The following is an 11760-nucleotide window of genomic DNA, read 5'->3' on the forward strand; positions in this document are numbered from 1 at the left end:
GCCACCTGCCTTCCCCCACCACCCTGTGGTGGGTTTGTTGTAATCCATAAAGTTACAAATCATTATTGTTCACCATCTGTCCTGGTTTGTTTCTTCATTGCTGTGACAAAACACTCTGACCACTACCAACTTGGGGAGGAAAGGGTTTATTCAGCTTACATCTTCCAGGTTGTAGTTCATCAGGGAGCCCAAGGTAGGAACTCAGGGCAGGAAACTGGAAGCAGGAGCCGGAGCACAGGCCCCTGCTCAGCCACTGCTTACTGGCTTGCTCCCCTGGCCCCTGCTCAGCCTGCTTTCTTAGGCAACACAGGCCCACCTGCCCAGGGGTGGCACCACCCACAGTGGGCTGGGCCCTCCCACATCACTCAACAATCAAGAAGATGCCTCTCAGACATGGCCACAGGCCAGTCCAATAGAGGCAATTCCCCAATTGAGGTTTCCCCAACCCAGGTGTGTCAAGTTGACACCAAAGCTATCCAGCGCACAAACAAAGTTGGCCTGGATCTCACAGAGATCTACCTGCCTGCTGAGTGCTGGGATTGAAGGTGTGCACAACCACCAAACCCAGCTCACCCTCCTCCCACTCCTCCTTTCCTTTTCCCTTCCCCTGCCCCTCCTTCTTCTCCTTCTTTTTTAAGACAGTTTTAGTATGTAGCCCTGAGCTCACTATATAAAGCAAGCTTTCCTTGAAGAACCCAGAGATTCACCTGCCTCTGCCTGAGAGTGCTAATATTAAAGGCATGTGCCTGGCAGGGCTCACTGTCGATGTTATCCATTCTAAGGGTTTTGACAGTATCATTCAGAATCATTTCATGACTCTAAAGTCCTCTGTGCTCAGCCTGCTCATCCCTTCCTCCTCTCCAATCCTGCACAGCCACTGCCTTGTTCTCTGTCTTTGGAGGCATTTCTGGTTATCACACTAGGCTAGAGTACCACTGTCATATCTAATAGGTAGAGGCCTCCTCTGTAGACAGAGACCAGAATGATGCTAAGCACTGTACAAGGAATTAGAACATCCACACAGAGATAATCAATGACTTTGGGGCCGGGAGAGATGACTCAGCAGTTAAGAGCACTGGCTGCTTTTCCAGAGGACCCTGGTTTGGTTCCCAACATTCACAGGGTGGTTAACAACAGTCTGTAACTCCAGTTTCAGGTGATCTGACACTTTCTTCTGACCTCCACAAGCATTGCACTCATGTAGTGCACTTACATACATGTAGGCAAAACACTCATACACATAAAATAAAAATTAATTAATTAATTAATTAAAACTTTTAAAAAATCAACAACTTTGTATGGTATATAGTAGATACTTTTATTACTTTCTCATTGTGGGCAGAAACAACTTAAGAGAGGAAGGATTTGCTTTGGCTCACAGGTTTAGTCCATCATGTAGGAAGGCAGAGTTCATGGTGGGCAGAGCTTGTGCAACCGCTCTTCACATCTTGGCAGATCAGGAAGCAGAGTTCTTAGGCCAGAAACAGGACTGGGCTGTAATTCTCAAAGGCCTGCCTCTAGACCTGGATTCAATTCCCAGTACCCACATGGCAGCTAAGAACCATGCTTAACTCTAGTTCCAGAGGAATCTGACACCCTCTTCTGACCTCCTTGGCATTGCCTGACACAGGTGCACTCACATACATGCAGGCAATACATTTGTATACTTATAAAAATAAAATACTTAAAAAAAAAAAAAAGGCCTGCCTCTAGCAGCCTGCATCCTCCAGCTAGTCCCCATGTCCAGAAGGTGCTATAAACCTCCCTAAATAGCACTATCAGTTGGGGACCAAGTATTCAAACCCATGAGCCTCTGGGGTATATTCCTGATTCAAATCATAAAAATTATTCATTAGAGCTGGCAAGATGGCTCAGCAAGTAAAGACACTTGCCACCAAGCTTAATGAACTGGTTTCTATCCCTGGGATTCAACATGGTGGAAGGAGAGAGCTGACTCCTGAAAGCTGTTCTCTGATATCCACATATGTATCATGGCACACAGGTACCCCCCCTCCCACACACAAAATAAATGTGAAAAATAAATAAAATATTTAAAAAGAAATACTCATTAAATAACTCAGTGAATATGAGGAATGCATTTGAATAATCAGAATGCTTTAAAATTTTATCTCAGGTTTATGACAGAAGAGCAGAAGGACAAGGCTAGAGAGATGACTCGGTGTTTAAGAGCACTGGCTGCTCTTTCAGAGGATACAGGTTCAATTCCCAGTATCCACATGGCAGCTAACAACTGTCCATAACTCCAGTAAGACCCTCTTCTGACCTTCTTGGGCATTACACGACATGGGTGCAATTACCCTGCATGCAGGCAAAACACTCATACACATAAAATAAAAAATAGTAATAAAATATTAAGAAAGAAGAGGCAGAAGGAAAACAGCACGCATTAGCTCCTGTTCTGCTATAACGTCCCCGTGTGGAGGGAGGCAGCCAGGTGGAGTGTAGTTTTGAGAAAGAGAAAGTTATTTTCTTTAGTTACCATGTGTAGAAATTACTTATACTCTGAAGAATTTGTGCAAATATAGACAGTGACCCACTGGCCTCTGGCAGAAATTCTATGACAATCTCGAGGCAACCGGGTCTGTATTGTTTTCCCTATAAGACAAAGGGATCTTTTCTACTTAGCACAGATTCAACACATTTTGGTCCTTTCTTCCTTTGTTTTATGAGACATCGAAGAGATTCAGAAATGCAGAAAGGCGAGGGATGGTAAGTTCCTAAACATCACTTGAAAGTGTGGTTTTTGTCCTTGGAGAGTTTTTAATACAGTATATTGAAGAACTGTCAGGAGATGAGAGAAATGAAGACTTTTGATATTTAGTTTGAAACAAAGCGGAGAGACATGAGATTCAAATCTAAATGAAGGGAAGAATTTCAAAAGAAAAACTGGGCCACATCTCTTGGTTTTGACTCTCACATATCAAACAAAGCCCAACTGAGATAACTGCTGCCAGTCTGCTCTGTCAGTGACACCAGGGGATGCGTGCTGATGCCAGAGTCCTTCAGAGGCCGGGTTACCTTTTGGTGTGCTTGCACCATACTCAGGGGATCTTGACCTCACTTGGATACGGTCAAGGGTATTTTCTATATCCAAAAATTGGGCTACGTGCCTGGTATTCTAAACTTTCTTTGGTAACATTGAGTCCTAGCCAGGCCTATCGTCTGTACATGTGATTCTAGCTGTGATTTGGAGCTTGGTATGGTAGTTCAGGGTATGCCAAGAGAAATAAGGTTTCCATGTAAACACAAAAAGCTCTCAGTTGGGCAAAGGAAGCTTAAGCTGATAAACTGGTGAGCACACAAAACTGTGCTGATTTTTCTAATAGACTACTTATAGAATGCTCTGGGGATACTGGGAATGGGGCAGTTATGCTTGGGAGAAAGCACAGAGAGCAAGGGGTTTTTAGGCTAGGACATAAAAGATGAAAAAGAGAGGCAATGGGGTGGGGTTAGGGGGATGGCTGGTCAGTAAAGTGCTTTCTAGGCAAATACAAAGACCTGAGTTCAGATTCCAGCACCCATAAACTGGAGGTTGTGGCATACATCTCTAGAGCAGGGAGATGGAGACAGGAGGATCACCCGGCATTGACCTCTGGCCTCCACATCACATGCACATGCATGCATACACATATAAAAAAGCAGTAATGGCCAAGAACAGAGGCCATTCCACATCAAAGAAGCACATGTGAAATCCATGGGCTTGTCATGGGACCATTGTGCCAGTGTTCAGGATTCAAGAATGAGCAAGGTGAAGAATAGTGGTACAGGTCCATGAGAGACACTCACTGGTTAAGGTACAAAGTTAATGCAGTCACACAACTCCAAGGGCGCTGCTCATAGCAAAGTCTAAGTGAGTGGGATAGCCTGTGACTCTGATCATTGCCCTAGAAAATATGCCAAGTGCTGCATGCATTTTATTTAATCTCTACAACTACCCCATGGAGTACATTCTGGTTTTTATTCCCATTTTATAGATGAGGAAACTGAGGCACACAAAGGTAGCTTATGTAGCAGGTGTTTTTAACTGCTCAGTCATCTTTCTAGCCCCACTTCCAGACATTTCTAACCAAGCACCACTTCAGGGCTTATGAGACCACCAGACTACAACCATCTATGGGCAAAACCCTTTATTTTCTTTTATGGAGCCATTGCTAGTGAACATACCCTTTATTTAGAACTCCTTTCTTAGAGCTGAGTGTGGTGGTGTACACCTGTAATTCCAGCACTTGGGAGGCAGAAGTGGGAAAATCACCCCATGAGTTCAAGGCCAACCTGGTCTACAAAGTGAGTTCCAGGCCAGCTAGGACCACATAGCAAGACTGTTACATAAACACTAAGAGAACTTCTTTCTTAATGGAGATACTCTTGAGTTTTGTTGATCAAAGATTATAGCTGTCAAACCTGTTCATGAAACAACCATGAGAGCTGGGGATGTAGCTCGGTTGGCAGAGTGCTTACCTATCATGCATGAAACTCTGGGCTTGATCCCCCAAAACACAAAAACTGGTTGTGGTAGAACACACATGTGATCCCAGAACTCTAGAGGTGGAGGCAAGAGGATTATTAATTCAATGATGTTTTCAACCACATACTGAGTTTGAGGTCATGAGAACCTGTCTTTTAAAAAAAAAATTACCAGGCGTGGTGGCACATGCCTTTAATCCCGGCACTGGGAGGCAGAGGCAGGCAGATCTCTGTAAGTTCCAGGCTAGCCAGGGCTACGAAGTGAGAGCCTGTCACAGACCATCCAAATCTTTTTATTACTTAACACTTGATGTTCATGTAGTAGTCTCAGTGTACTGTAGGCTTAACACATTCCCTAAGAATTGTGTTACTATGATACATAGATGAGGTAAAGCACAAATGTGAGACTCATGATGAAAGAGAGTAAACTGAAGAACATGACCATTTGGGATGTTCTTTCATGGAGAGAACTATAACTCTCCTCCCTAACAGCCCCATGAGGAGCCATACCTTAAAGCCATGCCTGTGAGGTCCTCAGGGAAGGACCCACATCTTTATTGGGTTCTATTACTTGTCTAAGGGAGGAAGGCTTGTACAAAACACTCTGAGTGAGCAGCAAGGGAAGTAAGAATAAGTGACCTCCCAGGACTGCTATGTAGACTCTGCAGGTCAGGTTTGCATAGGTTGTTGCTGTCTGCTGGCCGATTCATAGATGTCAACGATGAAATGTCCCTTTCCTGCAGCACCAGGCCCAGGCCTATAATCCCAGCTACAGGGAGGAGGATCACAAATTCGAGGCTTGCCTGGCCTACAGAGTGAGCTAAGAGCCAGTTTAAGCAATGTTTGAGACCTTGTCTTAAAATAAAAAGGGGTTCTGTGTGCTGGAGAACTGGCTCAGTAGAAGAGAGAGCTTGCTGCTCTTGCAGAGAACACGAGTTCTGTTCCCAACATCCACCCAAGTTGGGCAGTTCACAACACCCTATAACTCTAGCTCCAGAGGATCTAATGCCCTGTTCTGGCCCCTGCAGGAACCCACATACATGTGCTGGTACACACACACACACACACACACACACATACACACACAAATAAAGTAAACCTTAAAAAATAAAATTAAAAGAGGATACAGATCAGTGGTAGCATGTCTGTCTACCATGTATGAGGCCCTTGGTTAGATCCCTAGATTTGCAAATAAATAAATACTCCTTTCCCAAATAAACAGCCCAGAAAGTAGAAATCTCCCCACAGCAAGTGGGTCACAGATGAGGCCGGGGGCATCTAACTGCAGAGTCATGGTGTTTGCCTTATTTAGGGGCAACAAGAAGCAAGTTGCCACTGTATTTCTCATGGTTTGTATATGTGTGGTGACGTCTGTGTTGGTTTCCCAAGTCCTGGATGTCTTGTTTTCTCCCATGAGTAGGTGGTTATGGGGGCTTCACTGGTGGTAACAGTAGTCTGGCTGTCCCATGTGAGGGTTCCTACCCCAAAGATAAAGCTCTGCTTCCTTGGACACCTATGCCTCTGCTTGTCCAGCCAGAGTAATTGTCTCTTTCCACTGCTCTGTTCTTATTTATGTGAACTTATGAGATTTTTCTCAATCCTGAACCCTGACAGTAGATTTAACCTCCCTCCTAAAAGGCCGTCCTATCCTGCACCAGCCTTTCTGTACTTCCTCTGACAAGCTTCCTGGTTCCTCATCAGTTCCTGCTTCCCTCCCTGCCTTCTCTCCCCTTCCTCTTTAGCCAGCCTCTCATCTTTCTAATATTCTGTTCTTTCATTTTGGCACCCTTGCTTGTGACATAAATGTGGACCTAGGCAGCCAGTTGATTGTCTTCCAGTGACCACAGAGCAGTACATGCCTCCCACCCTCTACTTGGTACTTTTTGTGCCTGCCCAAGGGACAATGGATAATAAATCAGTGTGCTATGTTTCAGCAATTCTCTTGCTTTAAATTCTGGGATGACCTCAGGATGCAACAGCTCTCTTCTGCTGTTGTATCATGAGGACTGAACGGCCACAGCAACAGAGCTCTTCTGTCCTGTTCTTCAACTTCAAACAGCTTGCTGTTGGCTAGTGTCTACAGTTAATGGGGTTCAAACTCAGAAGGAGGAGGCATAAAGGAAATCTGGAGATGCTAGGTTCAGTATATTCCTAGTCACTCTGGTTAATGCAAGATTCAAATCCTCAAATCCTCCCTGATGCACAACTGTGGGGTTGAAAAGGCAGGTCAATCATAGGGAAGAAGATGGTGGAGGTAAGAATCCCCATAAGGAAAGCAAGCACTGGAAACACACTGGGATACTGGGAGACAGAGTGCAACAAAGCATATCAGGTTTCAAATGTTTTGTCATTTAGAAAAAATATGGGGGCAGGATTGGAAAGTTGGCTTAGCTGTTAAGAGCACTGGCTGCTCTTGCAGAGAACACAGGTTCAGTTCCCAGAACCCACGTGACAGCTAACAACAGTCTGTAACTCCAGTTCCAAGGGATCCGACACCCTCTTCAGCCTCTGTGGGCAATGCATACATGTGGTGAACCTATATACATGCAGACAAAACACACATAAAATAAAAATAAATAAAAAACAACCCCCTACATGGGTTTCAACTCAAACTTGGCACGAAAAATAGAATGTTTCTTTAATGATGAATATCCCAGGAAGAGCTAAGGCAATACTTAGGCCAAAGGAGATGCAAGGAGAGGACTAGAGGAGTAGGGACACCTGTAGACAGATCAGCACAGCTTGCCTTGGCCTGGCCAGCAGGAGGAGGCTGTGAGAGAGAGTCATTCGTGGAGCACGTGGCATTCTTCCAGTCTTTCCTGTTCCCTGTATTTCATAATAAATCCATGTTTCTCTCCTTGTCCTATCCTGTTTGTTCTAGGTTATTACTAGTTATTAGTTGTGGGTAATTTGTGTTTTTCATTTCATCAGCTTGTCTGTAAGGTACTAAACCCTGACGTTTCAGTGGGCTTGCTGGTGGTCAATGTGAACAAGTCATTCCCTCTGTCTCCTGGAAGGAGGAAGGGGTGTGTGTAGGCTCTGACTGGTATCCAAAGAGAGTTGAGCATCCTCAGTAGCTACCCTTCACCAGTGGAGGAGATATACTGGCCACTGGAGGGAAATGAGCATACCTTGTATCTGATGTAGTGTATAATAGTTATTTGTTCCAATGAGTGTTTTATGATATCTAGTCCAGTGGGCTCTTGAGTTGAAGCATTTCAAAGCTAACAGCTGAACATCCTTGCATAATGCATGCAGATGCTTTCTGTCTTCAAGAGGTGACATGGGGACATGTTCTTTTTTGAGACAGGTCCCACTATGTAGCTCTGGCTGACCTAGAATTTGTTATATAGACCAAGTTGGCCTTGGTCTCACAGAGAGCCACTTGTTTCTGCAGGCTGGGTGCTAGGATTGAAGGCACATGCCACTATGCCTGGTCCTGGCCTTTATTTGTAATAATGTTCCATAGCAGGCAGGGAAGTGTTTGCTGGTCAGCCTCAGAATATAAAGCCTGGTGGGTCCCCACACCTTCTAGCTCTGATGATTCCAACTAATCTTGTGTTGGAGGAGCACCGGGGTGGGGGCGGGGGGTAAGTAAGGATATACTTTGAAGAAGTAAGCAGTGAGTTATTTTAATTAATTAATTAGTGAATTAATTTTTGTTTTTTTGAGACAGGGTCTCCTTGTAACCCCAGCTGGCCTGGAAATCACTATGTAGACCAGGCTGGCCTCGATCTCACAGAGATCTGCTTGCTTGTGTCTCAGGAGTACTGGAATTAAAGGTTTGTGCCAACATACTAGGTTTGTTTTGTTTTTTAAGACAGGGTCTCACCATGTAGCCTTGGCTGGTTAACCTGGAACTTTCTCTTTCTTAAATAACATTTTTACTTATTTGCTTCTTATCTGTGCATGGGTGATTGGGTATATGCCACAATAGTTGTGGGGGATGGGGTACAGGACAACTTGCAAGAGGTATTTCTCTCCTTCCACCATGTGGGTCTCAGGGATAGAACTCAGGATGTCAGATTTGGTGACAGGCACATTTACCCACTGAGCCATCTTGCCAGCCCTAGTCTGGAACTCTCTATGTAGACCAGGTTGTAATCCTCCTGCCACTGCCTTCTGAGTGCTGGTATTACAGGTGTGTATACACTGGCTATGATGTTTTGAAATATGTGTGCAATGTGGGATGACTATGCCAAGCTAATCAGTGTAAGCATTACCGCGCATACTTAATTCTCTTGGCAGTTTTCAAGAATGTAATCCCTTAGTTATTAACTATAGTCACCATGCTGTATGATAGATCTCTTGAGCTTATGCATAATTCTCCTGTTTTCTTTTGATTTTACATTGGGGCTACCTTGGTTAGCACAGTGTGAATTCTGTGTTGCCTGTCTGCATAGTGGACAAGTACAAAGTATATTTTCTTCTATTTAAGATTTCTTTTATTTTTAATTAAATGTATATATGGAGGGGGTGCATGAGTGCAGTGCCTTTGGTCCTCTGCAAGAGTAGCTCCTTTTCCTCCATTCAAAATGTGTGCTAATAGTTAATATCCACCATTAAGTATTTGTTATGTGCCAGGCTTTTACACACATGTGCCAAGTGCTCCAATCCATACTTCCATTTGTTCCTGAACAGCACTATTAATTAGGAATCTTGTGATTGTTCCCATTTCACAGAGGAGGAAACCAAGGCAGAGATTAGACAGCTTGGTCACAGAAGAGGCAGAGCCAGAATCTGATCCCAGTTCTGTCTGATTCCAAGGTCAATGCTTCCCACTAAAAGTGGGACTACCTCTCTCTTCAACCCTTTGGGTTGGAATGATTTATTTTCTCCATGTCTACCATGATCTCAAAACAACCATCTCCATCTACCTCTTCCTCCCATACCCCAAACACCTGCCTGTCTCCTCTCCTCAGAATTAACGATGGTGGATGGATGGGATGACATCTGGGTGACCTCCCACAGTGCACTTGCCAGGGCGCTCCCATCCGTCCAAACAAAATGGTGAGATCAAGCCCATTGGGGGTGTCATTTCCTCGCCCCTTCAAAAGTAATTCAGTTGTTTCAGCTTGTCAAACGCTTCTGTGCTTCCTCACTAAGCTGGCATTAGTCATTGGGATATGTCAGCATGTGAATGGATTTACTGTGTTCCAACAGCTGCCACATTGCAAGCACATGCCTGGAACTTAGCAGCAGTAGGGCCTGCTGGGGTTGGGGGGGGGAGGTGGGCAGTAAACAGCCAGAGTCCCCCAAATTAAGTCCAGTCCCCAAGAGAGTCCCCACAGAGAGGATCTTGGAGAAGAAACTATTGTAGGATATTTGAAGCAAGATGCCCCAGCTCTGCCCCTACCTGGAAAAAATGATGCAGGGACTGTGTGCACTGAAATAGATGTCTAAAAAATTTCCTCATTAAGGTATGGCCCTTCTCCACACAGTCCAGAGCCCATCTGTCCAACATTGTTTGAAATAACACCACCAAACTGACAAAAAGGAGTGTCCATTGTCACATGCACATTTGTACCACAGGTAGTCCACACCGGTCCCGGTAATTCAAATCAAAGCAGCCTCTTCTGTGACTAGGAGGCAAGGAGAGAAAGTGATAGTTTGCGGTTTCAACAACTGGGAGGATTGTTTTTCTAAGAATGTCTGCCAGTGGCTGTAGAGGAAGACTCTTTGCATACTTACAGGAGACCTCAAAATTTAGGCAGCTATCAGATTCCAAATGAAACACCTATGTGCTGCCTGCTTGCTAGAAAGACAGCCTTGCTCTGCTGATCTGCATTTGGGAAAGACAGGAATTTGATCTCCCAGTTTTCTTGAGGGAACTCTCCTAATAAATTTTCCAAGGTCACAGATTAGATGCAGGAGTTTGCAGCTAAGGGGCCAATGGAGTTGTTATTCACAATTTAGAAATGAGAGTGGGGAGATGGCTCAGTGGGTAAAGTGCTTTTCACACAGATATTAGGTTCTGAGTTCAGATCCCTAGTACCCACATAAAAAGCCAAACACAGAGGCACAGAGGCAGACCTGTAATCCCAGCACTGGGGAGGCAGAGATAGGAGGATCTCTGGGGATTTCTGGCCAGTCAGCCAAGCTGATGAGCCTCAAGTTCGGTGAGAGACCCTATCTCAAAAAATAAGGTGGAGGGCTGGCAAAATGGCTTAGCAAGTAAAGGTGCTTGGCACCAAAGCTGATGACTTGAGTTTGATCCCTGTGATCCACATGCTAGAAGGAGAGAACTGACTCCCACAAGTTGTCCTCTGACCTCCACATGACTACTGATGCATACACACACACACACACACACACACACACACACACACAAATAGATAAATAAATAAATATAATAATTTTTAGGTGACAAATAATGAAAGAAGACACCTAATGTTGACCCCTGGTCTCCACAGGCACATATATGTGGATACACACCCATATACCACACAGACACGTACACATACAAGCATGCATGCACATAAATGAGTAAATGTAATCATTTTTAAATAAAGTGGAATGTGATAAAGACACCCAATATTAACTTCTAGTCTCTGGATACACACACATGTGCATACCTACCCATATATCAGAGAGAGAGAGAGAGAGAGAGAGAGAGAGAGAGAGAGACCCACTTAGAAATGGTCAACTTTGAGTCTCTGGCCTCAGGTTTTCCTACAGTAGGCTACAATGATCCTGTCACATGGAAACTTCCTGTTCCTACACAAGAAGCTGATGTTTTCTGACTTGTTTTTCTGAGATGAGCACCATGTGAATATAACCAGTGTGTTCTCATTTCTCTAAACATTAACCCTAGCATGCTCAAGGAGAGAATGAAGATTATATTTTCAGGACCACTTTAGGAATGATTCCTCATGGTCTGGTACTGGTACTCGATGTGGGCTATGACTTGGGAGGCCAGTTGCCTATCTTGAACCTCTACCTTCCTAGCTTTGAGACCTTAGACAATTCCCAAGCATCTTCAAGTCCCAGCTCCCCACCACACACACACACACACACACACACACGCACGCACGCACTAAACAGAATGTCCTCAAATTTTTTCCATGTTGTAATATGTACCAGAATTTTCTTCCTTTTTTGAAAAAAGTATTATTACATTTATGAATATGGAGGCATGTCATAGCACACTTGTGGAGATCAGTGGACAATTTGCAAGAGTTAGTTCTCACTTTCCACCATGTGGGTCCCAGGGATCAAACTCAGGTTGTTAAGTTTGGCAGCAGGCAGTTTACCTACTGAGCCATCTTGCCAGCC

Source organism: Nannospalax galili, unplaced genomic scaffold (genome assembly GCF_000622305.1).
Source record: "Nannospalax galili isolate Female #2095 unplaced genomic scaffold, S.galili_v1.0 scaffold1316, whole genome shotgun sequence".
Lineage (NCBI taxonomy): Eukaryota > Metazoa > Chordata > Mammalia > Rodentia > Spalacidae > Nannospalax > Nannospalax galili.